The sequence below is a fragment of the Meriones unguiculatus genome, chromosome 5 (assembly GCF_030254825.1).
Source record: "Meriones unguiculatus strain TT.TT164.6M chromosome 5, Bangor_MerUng_6.1, whole genome shotgun sequence".
Classification (NCBI taxonomy): Eukaryota; Metazoa; Chordata; class Mammalia; order Rodentia; family Muridae; genus Meriones; species Meriones unguiculatus.
Window position 1 is genome coordinate 126,924,853 of NC_083353.1, and position 25,259 is coordinate 126,950,111.

General features: G+C 39.8%; 1 protein-coding gene across 1 annotated transcript in view; it reads left to right on the forward strand.

The window, feature by feature from the left end:
• Positions 1–25,259, forward strand: part of Pde3a (phosphodiesterase 3A) — a 281,973-nt gene that overhangs the window by 203,895 nt on the left and 52,819 nt on the right. The window lies entirely within an intron of this gene.

Genomic DNA, 25,259 nt, shown 5'->3' on the forward strand with positions numbered 1-25,259 from the left:
GTAGATCATTTGTTAGTCTGCACATTATAGGGGTTTAAAAACCACTATCCTGAGTGATGGGCGATCCCAGAACAGCATCCCTGATGTCCCCTTCTGCTACAGATGAAATGTGAAGATAGCTGTACTTAATACCTGGTCTTGCTCCAGAAAAATACAGGCTCCATCATTTACTTGCTTTCAAATACAAACCATGGTTCTGAATTTGCTGCTTCAAGGTTTAGGGATATTCAGGAGGAAAGTTGGCTGCTGGGAGGGCTGGAAGATGTGACTTTCCTCTTTCCCTCTTTCCCCTCTCTCAACTGTGAGAGACAATGGCCCAAGAGTTCTATATGCCTAGTGCTTAAAGAAACTCCTAAAACACAAGGCAGCACACAGAAGATCAACATTCGAGAAGGAAATTAGAAAGGCCAGGCATACACATTTAAATTGTCACCATTCCAGGAATCTCTAAGGAAAATAGAAATGTATTGCCGAATGCCTCACGTGGGCACATGGCCTGAATCTCAGAGGATTCTGGTCACATGTGGGCTCGTGACACATGTCTCATGAGATTAACCTTAGGAAAGGCCACACTGGCAGTAGCCTCCTTTTCATGCCCTCACTTCCTGTGCACTTTAAAAGGACAGAGCATCTGTGCTAGGCTCCAGTGTTGCTATTGTTGCTGTATAGTGACAGTCCTTCATACTCGCTCCTCTGTCACAGCAGGGTCCGTCTGCATATCACCAGATTTAAAACAGTGAGTTCTTGGGTGTAATTCCAGGTCCCAGTCCTTTCTGGCATTTATGCAGCCTCCCTCCAAAGTCCCAAGATAGTAACTTACATCTATACATCTATATGAAAAGTATCTATTAATTGATTTTTCTAGCTGTAAAAATAAGTTTTTATTATAAAATAATATACTCTACTACATACACATTTTTGCTTATATTCAGTCAAAGCTTATTTATTTATTTATTTATATGCAGGATCTCTTTATGTAACTCAAACTGGTCTGGAAATTACTGTGTAGAACAGGGTATCTTACAAGTCATGGTAATCCTCCTGTCTCAGCTTCCCCAGTGTTGGAATTACACACATGAACCACCATGTTTGGCGTATTTCACTCATTGGGGAATATAGTGTCGTGACAACAAATTACAGAATCAGTTGTCAAGCTAACTTAGAGTCAGACTCCCACTTGCTTTTGCCTTATTGTACTACCTGGCATTTTCAGAAGTGGGCAGTAGAGCATTGTTGACTGGCTGGAGTCTCAGTACTCACGCCTTGAGTCACTGCACATTCCACCAGGCAGGAGCCACTGTGGAAGGTTCAGGGTAAATAAAGAAACAGCTCTCCAGGATCTGTGGAAATTTGGTGATATGAAATGTTGCAGGAGGTGGGAGGAGTGGAGGGTGGCAGGCTGTGCTTGGCTCACCCTCCTGAGTCAGGCTGAGGTGTTTACAAGGTGCTACCTCTTCCTTGGGTTCACTAAGAGGATTAGAACTTGTGCATTTTTAACTCTTCTCATGAGAGCTTTCCTGCTAAACCAGAATACCGGTACTGACTCATTTTTTCCTAAGAAGGTTACTGCCACATAGATTATACTATTCATTGGTTGCTTCCAGTATTTGGGGTTTAGAAAGTTCTGTCTTAACAAATGCTAATCACTAAATGCATTTATTAACTCGGTATCTTTTCAATTAAAATATCAGTTGTGAAAAATGTATTTGTAGGATACATTATAACGTTTCAGTTTGTTTACATAGTGCACAGTGATCAGGTCAGAGCAGTCAATATGTCTGCCACCTCCAGCATTTATTATTGATTGATGTAGGAAAGATTAAAGTCCTCCCTATAAGTTATTTTCTAATGTCTAATCAGTCGTGGTGACCATGGCTGCCTTACTGTGCCCTAGAAGTTACTATTATCTACCTTCAGCAAACAGTTTTATGAGTTTCATGGCTGCCACGCACTAAAGATAAAGGAAAATAGACAGTCAATGGTCGAGACTGATTTCAAACCCATCACTTCCATTTTATTGGAACAATGAACATGAATAGAGTGTGTGTGGAATACACATATGATGGATTCTTAACCCAGCCATGGATGGAGGGTCGAGTAACAAAAAATACCTTCGGAAGAATTAGAAGCTCTATAATAGTCGACCTAAAACTAGTCCAACGTGGGGGCAGGTAGGTAGTTGTTGTATATACGTGGAGTAGGATGTGAATGAGTAAAATTGGATTAGTTTGTGGCTGAAATGAAAGTTGGTAAGAAGTGAGTCAAGAAAAAAAAAGTAAGACTTAGTATTAAATTAGAAAAAGAGTTGTTTCTTCAGTGTTAAATATGATGGAGGCCAGAAATTAGGGATGTGACTATAGTCAAGTAAAGCCCTTTAAACAAGGCATGACACATGGCTTGAGGGAGCTATGGTGTCCATCTTGTACACATATTCACGTAGTATAAGGCTCTGGGCTAGAGTCTTGGAGGATGTGGCTTTCCAGCTTGTCTAGAAAAATGTCTTATAAATCTAAAGAAGCAAAATGAGTTGAAACCTAAAGACTGAGGAAAAGAGTGGGCTGTAAAGCAAAGCCTGAGAAAATGACTGATAATTTTGAGGTTTGGTGTTTTAGTTACTGTTCTATTGCTGCAGAGACATCATGACCAAGGCCGTTTATAAAAGAAAGAATCTAACAGCGAGCTTCCTTACAGTTTCAAATGGTTAGTCCATTACCGTCATGGCAGGAAGCATGGCAGCAGGCAGGCAGACACACAGGCATGGCACTAGAGCAGTAGCTGAGACCTTACATAAGGATTCAAGGTAGGAGGCAGCAAAAGAGTGAGACTGGGCCCAGCGTGAGCTTTAAAACCTCAAAGTCCATCCCCAGTTCATAGCTCCTCCAATGAGGCCATACCTACTAATCTTTCTCAAGTGGTTCTACCAACTGGGGACCACATATTCAAACATATGAGCCTATGGAGGCCATTCTTATTAAAACCACTACAGGTGGGGAAACAGGGAGAAGAACTTTCAAAGATAAGGGAAAAGCCAGAAAGGCTTGAAGCCATGTGACCAGAGGAAGGAGAGACATTTCTGAGGAGAAAAAATAATGTTATGTGTAATTTTATAAAGAAGTCTGGTACTATAGGGAGTAGAAAAAATATAGTTTTAATTAAAAACCACCAGTAAGGACTAGCAGGACAGTTCAATGGATGAGGGTGCTTGCCACCGAGCCTGCTGGCCTGATTCTGAGCTCCCAGAGTCCACATGGTAGAAGTACGAACTCAGCCATCAAGAGTTTTTTTTCTGACTGTACACACGCACTATGGCATGCACAGCCCCCCAAAAAAACTCCCACACAAAAGAAATTTAATAAGTAAATTAGCCACAAATAGTAGCAGCTAAAGCTGCTTTGCCAAGGCCTTGCTGAAAGCCCAGTATTGGTATGTTAGAAAGTGAAGGAAGGGGAGAAAAGAGCAGACTGGACGTTCGCTGGTGGTAGTGGATAAGGAATTAGAAGCAAGAGGAGGGTACAGATGATGCCCTTGAAAGGATCTGGGAGACTGTGGAGAAGGGCCAGAGTGGATTAGTGGGCTGAGGGGGGAGGCCCTGAGGTTAAGGATAGCTTCATAAGTATAATTGCAGAGCAGAGAAAACTAGATGATTTTAATGTTCTTTGCTATATTGCTTTTAACTTAATGTGTCCTTCTCAATGTCAAACCTGTCTGCTTTTTCTGAACACTCACCTTACCTATTACAAGCATTAGGGTTCCATTCAAACAAGCCTCTCCTTTCCTGTTATTCCTTCTTATTACCTCTTAGTCACTAGTAAGGAAAATGTTTACTGCAGCAAATTTCTTATGTCTGATATAATATTCAACATATCAAGATCTCAGCATGGAAAACAGAGATTCTCCCGAGGAGAAAGACCATTGGACCTGTCAGTTGATTGTATTGCAGAAAAGGAGTGCATTTAGTCTATGAATGGGTGTTAATTTTGACATGAGGCTGGCTTTCAGCTTTCCAAACTTGGAGGAAAGAAGAATATTGTCATTGAGACCAGATCAGCTGCCTGTGTGCTGATTTAGTGGGATTCGCAAAGGGAAATGCTGGTCCTGAGGGCATAGAGGTTGAGTGGGTTTCCAGTATCGTGTATTGAAGGGATTGGTGGTCATTTGAATGTTTTATATAGTTATTCTGTGTAAAAGCAAAACAAAAACTACAGTTTCACAGTGCTGTTTGCAATTGGTCCATCTCTGCCCTTCCAAACTTTTTTCTTTTTGTTCATATCCTTTTCCACTGATTTGGGTGTGTCATTGCTACAGAGGCTCCTATGGGTGAGTGTGCACTCCTGATTGAGTTCAATGTGGTTCATGCACAAATCAGAATGAGTGACTAGTAGTGGTGGCTATGTGTGTCATCACCTCTGTGATGCTGCTGTTGGTCCCCTTCAATCCAGAAGCCAGGCCTGACACTAAGGACAGTGAATGTATTGCAGGCTGTTGCCTAAGTAACAAGATGCTTTGAAGTTATGAAGACTGCCAGGGAGTCTTCTTTAGATACATGACTCTGTATTGACTGATTAGAGTAATTGAGTCAATCCCTAGCACTGTAAATAATAATCTGATTGGCCTGCTCTTTGATCACCTCCCCCTGAGGGGGGAGCAGCCTTACCAGGCCACAGTATAGGACAATGCAGCCACTTTTGATGTGAACTGATGGACTAAGATCAGAAAGGAGAGGAGAACCTCCCCTATCAGTGGACTTGGGGAGTGGCATGCATGCAGAAAGGGGAGGGAGGGTGGGATTGGGAGGGGAGGAGGGAGGGGCTTATGGGGGGATACAAAATGAATAAAGTGTAATTAATGAAATAAAACTAAATTAAAAAAAATCTCAATTCCCTGTTCATTTAAGAACTAGTTTTAAGAATTGAATATTGTGTCAGAAGGCAATTAGAACCTGTTCATTTCAGCAGCTGTAGGCTGGTTTGTTTTTTGTTTGTTTTGTTTATTTTTGTTTTTATTTTGTTTTGTTTTGTTTTGTTTGGAAATTGTAAAGTGTGTTGAGCACTGAGATTATAAAAATGAACAAAACTTGCTCTTACTATTATTAACCTTCACAGTTTGGCAAGAAATTTAGTCACTAACAATGAGCAACCATCCAATATTACAATGGATTTCTGACACGGGTTTATGAGGGGCTCTGGGCTGAAATTATCATTGAGGTATGTGTGGGCATGAAGCCAAGATGTATTTATATTCTCAAACTTGATCGTGAATGGCACTTAGGAGAGAAATTGATTTCTCAGTTCCAGTTGCACAATGAGGCAGAACATGAGCCATGCCCAGGAATTAGTCACATTTCTCACTTCTGTACCAGATTCCCAGACAGGAGGAATTTAAGGGTGAGGGGCTTGCTTTGGCTCACAGTTTGAACAGCTATAGTCCTCTCTGTTGTGGAAGACAAGAAACAGGAGGGTCAAACAGTTGGTCATTTGTATCAACAGTTAGGAAACAGAACAGAAAGGAAGTGGAGATAGGCTGTTACATCCCAGGAACTCACTTCCTCCAGTGAGGTCCCACCCCCTAAAGCCTCCACAAGCTTCCAAAACAGCACCACCATCTGGGAACTAAATGTTCACACATTACTCTATGGGAGGCATTTTATATTCACACCACTACCAAGCCATTACCTGGGGAGATAAGACTTTAATCAAGCATGCAGAGCTATAACCAGGGAAAGATTGAAAGTTAATAAAACTATGCCATGAAGGTGAATTTTGTCCTTCAGCTTTAGAAAGCCATCAGATAGCAAGGCAAAACAATCCTGTTTCTATATTAAGAAAAACCCAGATTAGGACATTAAAAAGCTGAAGTTAAAGAGGTCCATTTGTCTTTGTATGAAATATTGATAACTCCTTAAGGCAGGGGTGAGGGGACTTTTAAGAGTCCTAGGTAAATCTGGTAACTGATTTAATGTGGGAGTTGAGAAAGCAAATACTAAAAAGCTAAACAAACGGGAGTCAGGGTCACTGCTGAGTATAGGTACAGGATGTGCTGTTTGCTAATAGTGGAAATACAAGTGGGAAATAGCTCAGAAATGGGTGTAAGAAGTACTTTTTAGGAATAGTGCATCTTTTGGCCAGGTTGACTACGAAATAGCCCCACCTGGCTGAGCAGAATGATGGGAGGGAGGAGTGGGTGGTTTGAGAGTTTTAGAATAAGTGACTGTCTTGACCACGTTAGGTGAGAGCTGAGAGGGAAGAATGAAGGTTAGAGTAAGTGAATTGCAGTAGTGTCAATCAAGCAGGGAGGAGGAACAAGCCCAGCAGAGTTTGTTCTCAGAAAGAGACGGAAGAAAAGCTAGATAGAGAAGGAAGAAAGCTATGTGGGAAGAAAGGAAAGACTGAGCCAGGACAGTCATTCTTTGGACATTTTCACTAAGACTCTCCATGTGAGAGAGAAGTTGTGGGAAGAGGGCTTTCTGTCAAGGAGTTTCGAATTCTGACAGAAAACATGTTGTGGGTAGTACTTTGTGGGGCCAAAGAACAACTTTGTTAGAAAAATGGTAACAAGTTTTAGAATGAGGAGAAGGAACAGAGGGAGAGTACAGAGAGCAATTTCACATATGTGTCTGCATTGGGAAAAAGAGCAAAAGTTCAAAGGGAAGAGGCCAATATTTAAAAGAAGTAAGACTATTTTGTCCATAATTACCCTTACCCATCAGCAATAGTCTTACCTATCTGTAGACACTTGATCAAGCTAAATTGAAGCCTCTGGTAAAGAAAAGCATACCAGGCTCTTTAACTCTACTGTCCCTCTCTGGGCTCTTAGGGTCTGCAGACCATAGGATAGTCTAATTTCTTCATCTCGTAACATTTAGAATTTTGTAAGATTATAATTGATCACAACTTCTTAAGTGGAAGTATAACCTAGACTACTAGCTAGTTACTTTCTTTTATTCTCCTACCTAGGTGTTCAGTTGAGTATACCTTCTGTGACAAACAGAGCAACAAAAATGATTTGTTATGTTAGTATATTTTCAACCACAGATAAAAAGAAAGCTTTGCTGAGACAGGCTGTATCAATAAATGTTCTTTTCATAGCTAGAAGTCCTCAGAGGTTAATGAATTTAGCATCTAAACAGTAGTAGCAGTGACCTGGAGGTTTGTTTTGTTTAATTCCACTGTACCACTGTCTAGATGGTCAGCTTCACCCTAATGCCAACTTCACTTATAGCTGCTGGAGGCGGCACTGGTCCTTCTGAAGAGACAAGAGCACCTTTTCCCAGCAGCACAAAGGCCCCTTCACTTCTCATTTACTCACATTCACTTGTCTTGCTCATCCTTAGCCCAGTCTCTGGCTGGAAGACTCTAATTGTCGTCATTAGTATAGAACATCAGGAGCAGGCTGGTGAGATGGCTTGGTAGGTAAAGATACTTACCACACTTGTTGTGAAGCCTGATGGATGACCTGAGTTAAACTCCAGGGAGCAGGAGAGAACATACTCCCACAAATTGTCCGCTGTCCTCTATATACACTGTACTCTCAATACATGAAATAAATGAATACACATTGAAAATAAAATTAAGCAAGTCAATCACAAACCTAGTGGGTGATGGTTAGTGTTATTAATCGTCAACTAGACAGATCTAGAACCATCTATGAGATGAGCCTTCAGGCATACCTCTTAGGAACTATTTGACTTCTGGTTATAATGGTGAGGGATTATCTTGATTAGGTTAGTTGATGTGGCATGACCTATCTTAAAACTATTCCTTGGCTGGGGATCCTGGACCATATAGAATGAGAAAATGACCAAAGAACTGGCCTTCATCTCTGCTTCCTGTGAGCAGCTACATTAAGCTGCTGTCACAATGCTTGCCCCACCCTCACCCTGTGAGCTAGAATAAGTGCATTGCCCCTTAAGTTGCTTTGTTCCGAGTATTTAATCATGGCAATGAAAGTGATGCTTTGGATGGACAAGTTCCCCACAGGCTCATGTATTTGGATACCTAGTCACTAGTTGGTGTCACTGTTAGAAAAGATTGATGGAGGAAGAATGTCACTGGGGGTGGGTGACATTGGGAATTTACATACCTAAGCCACTCTCACTGTGGTTTCTGCTTGCCATTGAGGACTTGCATTCTCAAGTTCCTGCTTGGGCCACCATGCTGTTTGCCTCCATGCTTCCTCTTATTCCTCTGGAAACATAAGCTCAATAAACTCATTCTTCTGTAAGTTTCCTTGGTCATAGTATTTTATCCCAGCAATAGGAAAGTTAACTAATACAGAAGTAGTGTAGAAACTTTGAAGAAAGTTAACAACAAGAACACTTTCGAGTGTCTTTAGACATATTGATTCTTCTATCTATATGTTGTTCTGTTTCATAAGATAATGGTCAAAGCCATCTGTGAAGCCAGCAGCCACAGACACTGTTGATGAGAACATTAGAAGGCATTGTTGTTTTTGGGCCAGTATAGAGTAAGGCTGATAATAGAAATGTGTCCATAACTTGCAATTGTTTTTGAGAAAGATTGAGGTTAGTTAGGAGACAGTTTGGGTCTGCCAATATTAAATCAGATAGTCTTTAATTTGCCATCAAAGCCAAAACTTGAAGGGACTTCTTGCTTTTCTTTTGTTCTCTTTGTTTTAAAAGGCTTTTTCTATTTGTTTTTTTGCTCATATTTTAATGAAAGAGCTTACACAATCTTTCACTTCTCTTCTCCTTAAGCCAAAAATAAAAACTGAAATTGACTAAAATGATAGCTAACGAGAACTCAAAGCAAATTTTCTTCATATCCTGTCTCCTGATACCCAGAGAGGAAATACTGGAAATCAACAATTTTATTAATTTTTACAGTACTAATCTTCTAAGAGCCTTCTGGAAGTTATTTTCCTTCTCTGTATAACTATTTTGTTTAAGGTAATTTGGGCTGACTCACTCCATATTGTTGGTTCTCTATATTCCTTAAATCAGCCATTATTGCTATAACCAGGGCTTGTAAAAGCATTGACTGAACCAGTAATTATAACCATGAGGAGGAAAGGAATCTATGACATAAATCCTGAGTGGGCTCACCATATGAGCAAGTGACTTACTTATTTACTTCACTTATTTCCTTTTACACAGCAAGTCGTTGTTGATAACAGTGGGGAACAGAAGACATTTTTAAATTCCTCCCTAAAACAGCCAAAGGATCCTGTCCAGTTTCTCCCTGTTCACTAAATTTTGAGCCAATAAGGTCTTCCAGCTTGAAGATATTAACATTTTAATTGTCTCTAATATAATATTTAATATAATATCTTATATAAGATTATAACTCAAGCCACTCTGATAAACTGAAATCTTTTACTCAGATTTGTGGACAGATACATTGACAAATGCCTTCTTAAAACTGTATATGGTTCCACAAAGTATGGAAGCTTTTGCTTCCAGGGAAGAATGATATGAAGATTTGTCTTAAGTATGAAAGATGGAAAAAGAGAAAAATGTCTTTCTTTGTTGCTCCTATTTTCTTCCTTTTTTCCCTTCCCCCCTTTTTTTAACCTTCTATTCTTTTCTTCCTTATTAGAATTTTTGAGATAGTTTCACACAGGATGTCTGAAACTCAATATAAGCTACAGCCTTGCCTCTTACCTGCCTCAGCCTAGCAATACAGATGTGAACTATCATGGCAGGCAAATTTAACTTTTTCAATTGAGATATTAATAGTTCCTTTCCTACAACTCTGTGCTTGGAAGTGTCTAATTTGACATTTGCAAAGAAAGTGTGAAGGTAGGGAGGATACTGTGAAATCTTGGAGTTTGAAGATGACGCTCACAGGTTGATAATGAGAGCTGAAGCTCAACATTAATTAGAAGAGTGGGATGAATTTATCCAAAAGCACGGGATGAATTGGCGAAGATAATTTTTATCAGCTGTGACAGGTAATTGCATATAAACAGTGTTCCCAGTGAGGACAGATAATACGGCCTTGGGACCGCCACACACCAGGTAACAAACAAATCACTAACTGTAGGCACATTAGCTTGTCTTTTCATGCACTGGTTTCAAGCTCTCATTCCCTTTATCATGACGTTTTCAGAACTGGGAGTTGCATTTTGGAAAGTGGAGAAGGTATCTAAACCTTTCACTTTTATTATTATTATTCCCATCTTAAAACTTTTGCATTGAAGAAGAGAAGAAAGAAAAAAGGAAAGCCAGGGAGAGAGGGAGAAAGGGAAAGAAAGAAGAAAGGAGGGGGAAAGAAATGCTACTACGCTTATTGTATGACAGCATAAGCTCCCTCAACAGCATTTCTGACGTAATTTTCCTTGAAAAACAATTCCAAGTGCAAAACATTTGCTATTCATGTTGATCTCACTATAAATTTGGAAAGCTTTCTTCATAATGTATTTTATTGTCAAAATGGAATTGATTGCTTTTTGATATATGGAGGTATTTTTTAAGTACTTTTGTTGTATTAAAACAATTGGGAGCATGGGCCACCCTTCACTACTGTATCCTTTTTATTTCAAAAGACAACATTTTATTGAGGCTGTTGGTCAGAAGCATTATGGATTTTGTATGTTCACAAGTGACTTATTCGCATATTCCTTTGGGAGGCCTGGGATTCCTGAAAAATATTTCTAGGAGATAGAACTGAGAAAATATTATATAGAGAGAAGAGAAAAGGCTACAAGAAAAAACATATTGGATTTTCCATGTCCCCATATCTAATAGGTTGCCAGGTACTATTGATTCACCTTGAGGCCAACTTAACAATACATCTCCTTTTTATTAGGGTTGCAGGTGTCATGGTTGCCCATACTTGGTGTTTATCTTAGTTACTTTTCTGTTGCTGTGAAGAAATACCGTGACCTAGACAGCTCATAGAAGAAAGAGTATATTTGGGCCCATGGTTTCCAAGGCTTGGAAGTCTGTCATGGCAGGGAAGCCTGTCAAGAAAGCAACAAGCCTGGATGAGAGCAGGAAGCTGAATGCTCACATCTTCAAACCCAAGTGTAAGAAGACAGAGCAAACTGAAAATGGGCTGAGACTATATAATCTCAAACTCTGTCTCCCGTTGTACATATTCTTCAGCAGAGCCGCACTGACTAAACCTACCCCGAAGAGCAACACCAACTGGAATCAACTGTTTAGATCAAGCCTTCAGGGATATTTCTCATTCAAACCACCACTGTGTTCTCGAAGCCTTAGACACAGCCATCTTCCACAAATACTGTGTTGTATTTGCTTGTCATTTTTCTTGTAGAGCTTCATACATTACTTAATTACCAACTTGTAAAATTAGAAAACTTTGGGGTGTGTTCATGGTCTTTTGAAATCTGGTCTCTTAATTTCCTTTGAAGTTGGTTTCCTGATAATAAAAAGCAGAAGTCTTCCATGCCTAGGAGACAGATCTGTGAAAGCAAGCCTGTATTTTTCTTGTGTAGTCCAAGTCCTGATTTCATGCTTCCTTCAGTTTTTCTGCTCTGCTGCTCACTTGCTCTTCAGTCCACCTGCTCTTTCACTTCACCAGACCTCAGGACCGTTGGCCAGTTATCTTTCTTCATCTGCCAGTCTTTAGTCATGTTCTTCTTGCTTTTGCTTTTTATTTTTAAAAAAGATTTAGTTTATTTTAATATTGTATATGTATATATGTCTCTATGAGGGCATGAACGCATAACTGAAGATGTTGGCATACTCCAAAAGAAGGTACTGGAGTTATAGGTGATTGTGAGCAGCCTAATGTGAGTGCTGGGAGGGAGCTTTCTACAGAACAGTATGTGCACTTAATTACTAAGTCATCTCCCTAGCCCGTTTTTTGTATATTTTGCTTTCATTAGCATAAATTCATTGTATGTATGGCTATGTTACATACATATACTTACATTTTTTTATATGTAAGATATGTATTTATACTTTCATACAAACATATAATATACTTTAAACATGTCTATGTCTCTCAGATCCTCCTGTTCTCACCCCTCTTATTCATTACTATTGTTTTTCTGCAGTTCCACATATAATGTCATGTTAAGTCATAAGTATATACATGATTATATATATATTATATATATATGTATACACACACACATATATATATGTAAAACTTAGGAACCACAAGTAAGAGGAAACATGATATTTGTCTGAGGATGACAGTTCACTAAATAATGATAATCTCCAACTGCATCCATTTTCCTCCCCAAACACATAATTTTGCTTCCTTGTGCCGGAAGAAAATCCAGACATGACTTTGTCTTTACCCATGCCCCTGTCACTGAACGCCTAAGTTGTCTCCCTCGCTTAGCCATTGCAAGCAGTGCCACAGTGGCCACTGATGTACAAGGGTCTCTGTGGAACGTAGACAGTGAGGCCTCGGAGTGAATCCTCGGGAGTGCTAGAGCTGAGTCGGAGTAAAACACTACCTGTACCTAACAGTGTTGCCATTTCATGTGAAGTGTCATGACTGGTAACAGGAAAGGCACACAGGAATGTTTAGGGCTCTGTGATGTCTAACTTGAAGTGGGCTTTCAGTAGTTCCCGACTCCGTGGCCAGCCTTGAACCCCAGCCCAACTTCTCTCATTATACATAATGCTCATGCCACTGTTCTGCGGGGTTCATCATTGCACTTGGGAAATTAACCAAATACCTTGAGTGTGGCTTCCATTCCTGCTGTGAACCATTTTCTCCAACTTCTCCACTCTCATCCTTTCCACCTGAGGTGCTCAAAGTTCCCCATGAAAATTGTACCCAAGATGCTATTTTTTTTTTTTTTTACTGCCTACAGGCCCACTCAGATACTCTCTTCACAGAAAGACTGAAAGATCTACACATGTACATACTAATCCTCTGCCTGCTGCTTCACTATTATCAGATTCTAAGAAAACGTTGTAGAGTTGTTTGCTTATCAGTATTACTTCAAATTGATCTTTGCTACTTTCCAGAGAGACTTACTCTAGAACAAGCTGTTAAGGTGGGTTTCGTTCGTGGCTGTGTTCCTCAAGAGTTTTTATTTTTTTAATTGGGTATGAAATGTGAAACTGTGCTAAAAGATTGATAGCCCTCTAAGGGAAGCTATCTTAACACAGTGATTTGTTTTCAGAGACATTTTGCACACCACAGCCTCTCCTTTTTCATTTTCTTGGGGCACATGACTGGACAGAGGGAACACACCTCTTTGCAGGTTTGGAGTATGTGGTATTTCTAGTGCTACTCTAGGCTCTGGGTTTAAGTCAGTAAATGAAGTCTATCATCGCCCTTATTGTACAGTCAAAACCCCAAAGAGGAAATAGACTTTACATAATTAATAATCACACAATGAAAGTATATTTCTCACATAATCCTTTATGGCTGAGCTGAGGAATGGACTCGGGACCCTAAGCATATTGGGCTATCATCCTAACAGTGAGGAACTTTAGAGCAGCCCCAGCCAGTCCCAGCTTTCCCCGTTTCATAATTAGAAGCGTGATCTATCTCCATACATAATTTGATTTATTTTTCCACATGCAGTTCTCTCTGTTGTAGTTAAAGTATTCCCAAAGAACACACACACACACACACACACATACACACACACACACTTGCAGGTGTGCACGCAACATGGGAAATGTGACAGATGCTGTTGGAAAAAAGCATACATTTGAGACATGATTAGGGATGCATGTGTGGTTCTTCAGAAGGAAGAGAGTCTGCTGACAGGTGAGAGATGGCAGCGATGCATGGCTCCCGTGAAGAAAGTCTGCCATATAGGGACAGATGATAGAAGATCCTCAGCTTCTCACAAGTGGTGATTCGAAGGACCTGACGTTCGTTAGGGTTTCTGTGCTCTGGGCTATGAAATAAAGGAACATCCCGGTAGGTACCAGCATGATGGTGGGTAGATGGTGTGTAAGGAGCCAGGGAAGACACTCTAGAAGGAGAGGCAGAGAAGATCTATAGGCTAGGGGAGAGCCACTGCCTTGTGAGTCAGGAAGCGTTCAGTGATGCTCAGTGGGGATAAGGTAAATGCTAATGAAGTTTCAGAGCATCGTGTGAGTACATGCGTGTGTGTGTGTGTGTGTGTGTGCTTTATTAAGACTTTAACCACAATAGAAAATTTAATATGGAAAAATCAAATCAAATTGTGTATGGAAATGGATTATGCGGCTAATGTACTCCATAAAATGGGGAAAGCTGGGCCTGGCTGAGGCTAGGGCTACAGTTTCTCACCATTATGATGCTTGCACAGCATGGTCCTAAGCACTACTAAAAAATGTGACAACAGAAATGTTTATAATTTGGGGGAAATATTAATTATGTTCTTATATTTCCACTTTAACAGTGATATGAAAGGCATAAAATATTTTTATTTTTATTTCTACCAGTAATCTCATGATTTATATGTTCTTGTTGTGCAGAAAGAAAAGAAATGCAATGTTAGTGAGTGAAAGCACTCTTTCCAGAACTGATGGTCGGGCAGCGAGTCCTTTACGAGGCAGAACACTGCCCTCTGCTGTTCATCGTTCTTGGTTGCAGCTTCCAGTTTAGTAACCAGTGATAATTTCACAGACCAGAGATGACTTCAAACTCGGGATAATTGTTCCTAAAATATTTAAAAATCTGCACTCATGTCAGAGAGTACACAGACATTCTCTTTGTTTCATGTTTTTCCCACTAACAAAAAATCTCTTTTTTAAAATTTATGTAGCAATTTATATTTTCTAAGCCTCTCCACATGTACTGGTGTTACACTGATAGCTCGCTGTCAGCTCCCTATATATCTGTGCTGCCCACATCATCTTTTCTAACTAGGAAGAGAGAGAATAAGTCTGAAGGTTATGTCTAAGGTTATTTTTCCACATTATAAGAACTTATAGATAAATAAACCAATAGGATTCATTTTCTAAGTAATAGCATCCTATCTCCTGTAATTATTAATTTTGGGTTGTTAGATACAGATACTAGTGTCTGGGAGATATGTATGATAGAAAATATAAACAGAGAATGTTTGGACAAGGCGCTGACTGTCAGCAGATAGATTGTTCTGAAAGCAGAAAAGGACATTTGGCTACATGCTGCTTCCCATTTGGTGACATGGAATGTTCACAGAACATCAAAAGGGAAGGAAGTTGGGAATTACAGTAATTGCCGTTTCTGATCTCTCGTAGTAGACCTTCTAAAAGTGATTTTGTTAGAGAGTCATTTGATTAAGGGTCTACAGGTGCCTCCTACTGTACTGTACATGTATGTGTGTTACCTTCAGCAGAGATTTCAAATATAAACTCATGTTCCCTGCCAGAAAATTAAAATAAGCAAACATCTGTTTCCTTTGGATGGCCTTTCACCAAGGTTCAGCCTACAGTGACTTACTGCAAAATTTTCACATGATTTCATTTTTTAAAAATTTCCCAGCCAATTTCAAGTCTAAAATTATAAACGGGTCCTATGAAAGTATAAACACATATGCAGTTTTTCTGGCTCTGAGGTCAGAATCCAGCATGTGCCAGAGATCATCTCTATGGTGTCCAGCCTATCTTCTAGAATCATTTAGCATATTAAAGGCCAAAGCAGTATTTCCTGGTAACACAGACAGCCTCCCAGGAAAAGATTTGGAGATGATGGAATGGGGATTTATGGGGATTTAGGGGCCTATAGTTTCTCAGTATGCACCAGGCTCCTTTTCCCAGCACTGTGGAGCCACACTGCATAACGAAAGTCCCGGGACTCTTCTCCTCATGGGTCGTCTTTTATGCTGTGTATCCGTCTCTTCCCCAGCTCCCTCTCCACCCTAGGAATGTTCTTCCGTGCTGTGCTTGCCTCCCAGGGCACCTCCCGAGATGACTAAATAGAAAGAAAAGGAAAATACTTCCAACAATGGGGCTCAGATGCCTGCACTTAGAACTCTTTTCAGGGTGTGTCATAAATCACAGCAGTGTACTCAACTGTGTAGACTGAAAGCAGAACTTTTGTACAATTACTTTTTAACAGCCGAAAATTAATCTCATGCCTATTATGGAGGATTTGGGTATAGGGAATATAGACTTTATAACTTTTTTTTCCTAAAGTGAAAATATTAGGCAATTGCTTTTATTGTTTTAGTTTTGTTGATAAAGAAATCTTATCTCTAGGCTGTCTTCATCTCCAAAGACATTTTGACTGCACAGGAGAGATGGTTCAACACTTAAGATCTCTCACTGCTCCTGGAGAGGACTTGAGTTCAGTGCCCAGCATCCATGTTGGGTGGCTGACAAGTGCTCATTACTTAAGTTCCGGGATATCTCAGCACCATATTCTGAATACCATAGGCATGTACACATGTGCACTCACATGTGATAATTGTTGAGGGGGTAGAGAGAGAGAGAGAGAGAGAGAGAGATAAACATCCAGTACATGTGACAGCAATGAGCAATGTGCATGCTCCTGAGTCTTTACACGCACAATCCTTTTCAGGTCAGTAACGACAGTGCTGGTAATACGTAACATTAGGTAAGTATTTATTTCAGTCTAAGCACTTACTACGACTCTTTCTGTGTGCTTTTCATTTCATATATTCATTGTCCATGGTCCTGGCTTACACAAAGACATTTTCTACAAGGGTATGCTTTGCTTCATGTTTGTTCCTCCCGACTCCCTGCCACTTCTCTTTCTCCTCGTTCCCATTAGTCACTTCTGTTCATTTTCACGTCTCTCGTGTCATAGGCATCCACGACTTTATACTTCTGTATTTGTCTTCCTGAGACCTTCCAGACTCTCCTGCACATCATTTCATTTAATGGTCAACAAATAAGTCCTATTACTAAGCTTATTTCAGAGCTAAGAAAGCAAGGGTTAAGGAGAGATGGATTTCCCTACTGCACGTTAGCAAAGCTAAAACTTGAACTCAAGCAGGATTACTTTATATTCTACGTCTCTCGTGCCTCCATAAAATAGATATTTGATACTAATAAATAAAGGAAATACCTTGTCTTTCAGAGCAGCTCTTGACACCCTTGTTTTTTAAATTATTACATACAAAGTACACATATCCTGAGACCTGCCCTGGAGCCTACTGGTTCCCAGTGTTGTCTGCATTATTGTTATTATTATTTTAAATGTAAAATATAATGGCACAATATCTTCCCTCCCTCCAAGAACTCTTATGCACCCTATTTTTCTTCCTCAGGTTCTTTGAATTTTGCTGCATACTTATGTTTGTGTGTATATACTCCTAAGTACGTAAACACAACTCTCGGTCCATATAACGTCACTTGCGTGTAAATGAATTCAGAGCTAATCACACAGCACTAGACTATCAATTCGGGTGCAATTTTCCCTCTTTCCTGAGAAAACTAAGTCTCCCTCTCTCTGCATTTCTTAGGTGCCTGAAGTTCTTTGTGTAGGGTGGGTCCCCATGAGCTTCCCCCTTCTGTGTTCTGTGCATGCCTATTAGTGTACTTTTCTAGGGGCATTATGAATAAATATTTCCTATTATTTCTTTGAGACACAGTCTCATGGCAGATTTCTTGGTCCTAGTCCTCTGTCTCTTACTATCTATCTGCCCCCTCTTTTCTAATGTTCCCTGAGCCTCAGGTCTGGAAGTTGTAATTGGATGTATCAATTGGGCTGTACAATTCTTCATCATTTATTATCTGCATTTTGACGAGCCATGGTTTTCTATAATTGCCTCCATTTGTTGCAAAGAGACGCTTCCTTGACGAGGTATGGGAATTATATGTATCTCTGGGTATAAGGATAAATATTTAGATTACAGTTAGGGGTCATGCTGATTTAGTAAAGTGACAGTTGTAGACTGACAGACCTCTTCCTGGTTCTGGAGAGCTGGCCACGTCTCTAGTATCAAGACATGATTGATGGAGCATTCTCTCTCTCTTTCTCTCTCCCTCTCTCTCTGAGTGGGCTTCAGATGCAATGAAAATGCTACTGGTTGGCACAAGGTGCACATGCTGCTCTTGCACACCCGTGGGCCCTGGTGTCCTCCCCATGATTGTCACAGTTCACAGACATCATACATGGCTGGAACTATTACTTGTCCTCCAGCCCCCTTTGAAAGCTGCATGGTGCTCCTTGGTGCCCATTTTCAAGTGAGCTCTATGTTCTATTTCCTACTCCCAGAATCACAGGGAATAGCTTGTCATAGCTATTTTATTGTGTCTCATTTCAACCCAAAGAAAACACTGGATTAAAAACATGCTGAAGCTCTGTTAACGGCCATAATTAGGTCCAGAAGTTATGGAATTTTGAAAGCCTTTCAAACAGAAAAAAAGAACCATAAAATATTTCATAATTTTTTATACCGCTACTAATGTATTTTCATCTAGTATATAAGCAGGCAAATTTTCCAACATATTTTGATGAGGGACCAAGAATGCCTCTTTTCAGAGGTTGTATCCCCTGTGCGGATTGCAGCTCCAGGTTCTCTTTCTCTTAGGTCCCAAAAGCCAGACTATGGATGACTACCAACTTCAATTTCCTTATAGTGGAAATGAGTTAGGAATTTGGGAGCATTCTTAGTGGGAAACCCTTCAGTTATGTCATGGTTTTCTATTTGAACTGTTAAAGTCATGACTGACCTATCTAACTCAATAAAATCCAACTTCATGAAATCTCTTTAAAGAATCTGTGCAAACCCACTTACTAGTCTAAGGTCATTCCTAAGGAAATGGATTCCATTGCCTCACTGATTTAGTGATATCTTATTTACCTATGTAATGTACTGTTATTAATGTTGTCTGATCTAAACAGACCTGGGAACCAGACCATATGATCAAAGTGCACATTGACTATTGGGAGAAAGGAGTTTATGAAATTTCCAGAGAGGAGTTTGTCCCCTGTAAGCCTCAGTGTACATTAGGCAAAGGAGAAGAATAACAAATGATTTTATAATAATTTGTAAGATAGAACTATGGTAAGAGTAGCAGTCAGTAAAACATGTATTTTACTAAGTTTACAATATAATTTAAAAATAACTTTAATATTAAAATGTTAGAGGGGCAGCTAAGTGGGTAAAATGCTTGACATGCAAGTATAAGAGCTGTAGTTTGCATATCCAGAATCTGAGTAAATGCCAGAAGGGCATGGAGGAAGCCGAGATAGAAGAATCCTGACTAAGTAGGCTAACTAAATCAGCAAATGCTGGGTTCTACTGGGAGAATCTACTTTAATACATAGGATGTCAGGTATTGGAGGAAGATACAAAGCAGCATCCTCTAGGGTACGTACATAACATACACACCCGCATGTGAACATGCACACACATGGGTATGCACACACATGAAATAAAATTATATCAAAATACAAATCATTGGCTTCGCTCTTTGCTGTGTGTGTATGCCACATTAAAAAAAAAAAAAAAAAAAAAAAAGATGGGAAGGACCTGTAAGGTCTCTATCCAGTTCTCTGATTTTATTCAAGAGCTATAGTAGATTGCACTGCCCATAGAAACCTGTGATTGGTTTGGGAAGCTATCATGAGATTTGAAAATACATTTTTCAGTGTCCTAATCTGAGACTTTAGCATTCGCAGCAGGGCTTCTGGGCTCTCTTTCTTGAACTTGCGTGACCTGCCTGAGTTTCATGTAGATTTGTGAAGTCTGCTGTATGCTGCTTCTCTGTTTCCTCCAAAACAAAAGACATCAGCTGATAGACTGAGTAGAAAGATTTGGGAATGATTATGTGTTCTGTGCCTGGGCAGGTTTGTGTCAGCCTGCTTCATAGAGGTGTTAATTTAATCATTGTGCTTGACTGTGTAGGAAGCAGGTGTTTAACTTCTCCATGTCATCGTGACAGGGATTTGTCAGATTAGATGCCTTCCCTTCCCTCCTTCAAAAGAGACAACCTCCCTAGTCATCTGAAACAGCAAATTTATTACCATCTTCACTCTAGCTTGATTCTCTCCTTCATGCTTTTCTTCCTTTAACTAGGTAATGTTTATTAGCTTCTGTTTTCATCAGGGTTCATCCCATAGTTTCTTCCTAAGCTTCTTTTTAAAACAATTAGGAACTCTAGGATCTGAATATTACAGTGCTTCAGCATATGATCTGACATATTAAAGACATAGTATTTTACAATCTGTTGTGAATTGTTTACATATACTTACTAGCATTTTTGTAACTTATAGCTCATGGTAATTAAGATGCTCAATGTTTATCTTCAGAGAGTGAACTCTTTCTGATACCTGACCACATTCAAAGTTCCCCTTTGCCTAACCAGAAAATTTGTAGCATAACTATAGTAAGAATGACAATACAGTTTATATAGTTCACTTGATATATACATAATCTGGTCAAGTTTAATGTTGATTTCAACTATATTGCTCATCTTTTTAACTTGTCCCATGGGGTATTACTTTTGTAGTCACCATGATGAGATACATAGAATGAGCAAATTCCAGAAGGAAAGACTTATTTTAGCCCTCCATTGGAGAGCATTTGTTCCTTCATGCTGGAGAAGGCATGGCAGTGGAAAAGGCATTTCTGTGTGCCCTGGAGGTAGCAAGTACATTGAGTTGGTAGATGGGAAGCAGATGGAAAGAGAGAAAGACAGAGACAAAGAGACAGACAGAGACAGAGACAGGGACAGAGAACGGTGGAGAGGTCTCGCCAGAAGTAGGAGTGAGCCATAAGCTTCCATTTCTATGTCCCCCCAGAGATCATATTTCCTAAAGTTTACATAGTCTCTCGAGAAGGTGCCACCAGCTCAGAACCACACATTCAAATACAGGAGCTTACGGGAATGTTGCACGGTCAATCTGTCTCTCTGAGCCTTTGGTTTAAGATGAAAGCAGCACTTTGAAATTGTCCAGTTCTTTTGTCACAATTCCACTAATACCTGTGAAAAAGGAAAGCCATCAGGAGACTGTGAAGTTGACTGGAGAGAGAAAAGAATGAGGGAGGAAGGGAAAAATTCTAAAGAAGCTTCATTCAAAAGGGCAGTGGACAGTGGTGAGTGTGTGGTGGACACCTTTAATCCCAACACTCAGGAATCAGCTACAGGAGGATCTATGTGAATTGGATGCCATCATGGTCTACTTGGTGAGATAGACTTTGTTATGAAAAAAAGAAGAGGAGAAGAAAGAGTGGAGAAGAGAAAAGAGGAGTTGAAAAAGAGAGGAAGGGAGGGGAGGAGGAGAGGAAAGGAAAGAGAGAGAGAGGAGAGGACGAGGGAGGAGAGGGAGAGGAAAGGACAGGGGAGGGGAGAGGGGAGTAAGGGGGAGGGAGAGAGGAGAAGCAGTGAAACAGTGGATGTACCAAGAGCACCTATTATAAAACTGTAGTTTTTTCCACTGTGTATTGTAGTTAAATACAAGCTTTTATTTAAAATTGGGCCTCCAAATTTGGTTCTCATTAAACAGTGTTCCTGGAATTGTGTTTTCAGAATGTTAAATATAAATGTTATCATTATAAGGAGAGAATAAGGTAAAAATGTTTTCATGTTTTATGTTGTGCTTGGGACTATTTTTAAGCCTTGTTTAGTCATCTACATTAACAAACCAGTTGTGGTCTCTGGATACTACTCTGAAGATGAGCTCATCTTGTTAGTTTAAAACCTTTCATTTCAGTGGTCTTTGCATAAAACTGATTTTAGTGTTTATTGTCAATATTGAACCTTTTTACTGGCTAAGTATAACATTACTATTGGGATACTTAGAAATTTAGTTATTTTTTATTTAAAGAGATGTGAAAATACTTTTGAGTAAATCATCCCCCCATTTCCCACCTTGTACGTGATTTAAAAACACCATCTCAATTACAGAAGCCCCCACTGCCCGAAACTCGTTAACAGTCACTTGGTGACCATGCAAGTGGCTTTCACAGTTTTCCTGCTGCTTATTGGCACAGCAGTCAGTGTGCTTCTCGGTGTCTCGGTGTGGTTACTCTTGGCAGGTTGTGGGCAATCAAATTTGATTGTTAGCCTTACATTTCATGCTTCACTGGCATCTTTAGTTATTTGAGCCAAAGAGGCGGTGATAACTTCTTACAGACCATGTAGCTTTTAACTCTTTCACAATTCTGTCCTTAAATTCAAAACTAGTCAAGCCAGGCATGACTTAGAATCTATGACTTTTTTTCCCTTTTGCTGTTGTTTCCTTTTCCCAAGGGTGGTGTGTTCATGTCAGATCATTGGCTGATTCTAATCTGTATGCTCTACTTCTTGCCTGCTTTTCTTTTAAGGGCCTTTGCTTTAAAACTATACACTATACAAAAAATGCCATAAAGAAATCTCTTGTTTATAACAACACTTTTTGAAAACTTTCTATTGGCTTTTTAAATTTCACATCATGTACCCCAGTTCTACTCATCACCCTCTTCCTTCATACTCTCCCTCTACCCTTGCAATCTCCCCCAACAACAGAGAAAAAGCATCTTGTTTAGAAGCTGTAGAGTGTCACACTGTCCTCCACAGAACTCTTCTTTTCATACCTCTTTGCTTGCAAATGGCCATTACAATGTGTTGTTGGTCTGGCACAAGGCCCTTGGCTCCTGCTTAAAATTTCAAATTTTCATGGAAGTAGCACAATGTCTAGGGTATACGTCAGTTGCTAGGGTACATATCAGTTGCTTTTCTGCCTCTGTGATAAAACATCATATCCAAAACCAAATAATAGAAGACAGTTTATTTTGGCTTATGGATCCATTCTGCCAGAGGAGGCATGGTGATATCCTCACCTGCAAGCACAAGCCAAAGAGCATGAAGGGAAGCAGGGCAGGGCTGTGAACTCTCAGAAGCTGGTCCCAGCAATGCGCTTCCTGCCGCAAGGGTGCCCCTCTTCAGACAGAGCCTCCCATAGGGGATCAAGTGTTTAACAGCCCGAGACGATGGGAGAAATCTCACATTCAACTTGTCATACGGCTTGTTAGTATATTAGAAAAGTATATGTGGGGAGAATAATTTCTGTTGTAGAGGAATGCCTTGGGTAATTTTTTATACAAGCATATGAGATGAACTTGAAAATACGTGCTGATGGAGAAGAGGTGCTAGCCCAGTTCGCTGCTATTTTGGTGAATGTTGTCGTAAGTATTGTAAATTTGTGTGACATATGCATAATGATCATAAAACTATCAACAGTGCATTTAAATTTTCACACTGATTTGTAAATACTTAGTTCTAGCTGTTCTTTATTACTTTGGCCAAGTTTGGTGATGATAGGTAAGTTTGTTCAATTTTTTGCATTTTAATTATTAGAGAAGAAAACTGTTTTGTTTTGGTTTATTTATTGGTTTCTTTCTTTTTAACACTGCAACCACTTCATATAGTGTAGGCGGGCCTTAAACTGGCTATATAACTAAAGGGAACCTTCAACTTATTACCTCTTGTCTGGGATGACCAGCGTTCATTGTCCTGACTTAAAGACACACATACAGTAAGAAAAAAGTGTAGGCCAATTTCTGGTAAACATAAATATAAAAATTCTCAATAAAATAGTTGCAAACTGAATTCAAGAGCACATCAGCAAGAGTATCCTCCATGATCAAGCTGTCTTCATACATGATGCAGGGATGCTTCAACATATGTATATCAATAAATATAGTCTACTTCTCATGCTTAGGTCTGTATTGCTATCATAAAGACCATGACCAAAAACAACTTGTAGAAGGAATAGCTCATTTCAGGTTAGAGTTTATAGAGTACCATGGAAAGAAGTCAAGGCAGGAGCCTCAAGGCAGGGACTGAAGCAGAGGCTGTAAAAGAATGCTGCTCATTGGTTTGTTCCTGTGGCTTTGTTCAACCTTCTTTTATATATAACCCAGGGCAACCACCCCAGGGGTAGCACCTCTGAGAGTGGGCTGGGCACTCTCACATTACATGTTATTCATGAAAAAGCCCCACAAACTTGCCTATAGATCAAATCTGATGGAGACATTTTGTCAATTCTTCCTAAATAATTCTCCCCTGTGTCAAGTTGACAGAAACCAATCAGGATAACACCACATAAAACAGAGTCAAGAGCAGAAATACCACAACTATGACTGAAGTTTTATAATTGTTAACACAGAATTGCTTAACTTACATTCTCTCTTTTCATTCTTACAATTACCTTTAGAGTTTAGCATTAACATTATGGGTACTGCCATTATTGTTATTATTACTATTATTATTATTGTGCTATTTTCTTATCTTGCCCTGCTCTTTGAGAAACTACACCCCACGCTGCCCTCAAACTCACCACATAACTAAGGGTGACCTTGAACTACCTCTCCCAGATATTGGAGCTACAGGTGTCACCCCTTGCCCAGTTCTGACCCTATTATTACTATACTTAAAAATCACAGGTTGAAGAAATGGCAATAGGGAGATTTTGTTAATCTAGTAGAGGTAATAGTGCTGGAAAGTGCCAGATTCTGAGACAGATGTGGATCTAAATGCCTGGGTACAGAACCTGCCTCTCTAATCACTATAATGTGCAGTTTAAGAATACATGGTCTCTTGTGCCTCATACCCTGACTGCATGGCAGGACAAGTGACCCTCTGCCACTGTCTGGAGGCCTCACCTTGCCACTTGGCCTTCTCTGAAAGTGGGAAATACTTGCCCTCTCTTCTTGGTTTAGTTTCTATTGTTGTTTTCTTCCCTTTTCTCTCCTACCCTCATGCCTCTGATCTGATGGACAACTTGACAAAGTGTGACAAATGTGTCCCAGAAGTACAGAACTGAAATTGAGTGAATTAGGACACAACTCAGTGGCTTTTCCTGTCTGTCTTTAAAACTAGTTGAGTCCCTACCATATACCAGGCTCAAGTGTTAGATTAAAACATCACTGGAATCAAGATCTTCTCATGTATTAATTTTACTTCCAAACTGAAATTCTCCGGTGATATTTAGTAAAGCAGAGCATTCTTCCTAAGGAATTCTTGATGGTGTTTCCCCCTCACATTCTCTGCTTTTTAAAACCAGGTGTTTATTTGGCATGGGGTAGTAGTGATACTGGCATCAAGCGCAGAGTTCAAGCGTGTTAGGCAAGTGCTCTGCCACTAGGATGTGTGACGCCCTAGAGCTGTTTTAATCTGGTTATATATGCCCTACTCCTCTTCAGACTCTCGCTTTGAAAGATGTACCCCAGATGAAGAACTAAGTTGAGACATGCTGTTTTGCAGTGGGATGACTGTAGGCAAAGATAACATTGTTATGGATTTCCACAAGATGGAAGAAAGGCCTTTGAATATTTTCTTTGCAGAAAAAAATGATGAATGTTTCAGGAGATAGATGTGCTGACCTTAGTTTGAATATTATAATATATGTGATATATTCCTATACCATACATGTATAACTGAAATGTTTTTAAAAATATTGATCTTTATTTTCATGTGTGTAACTGTT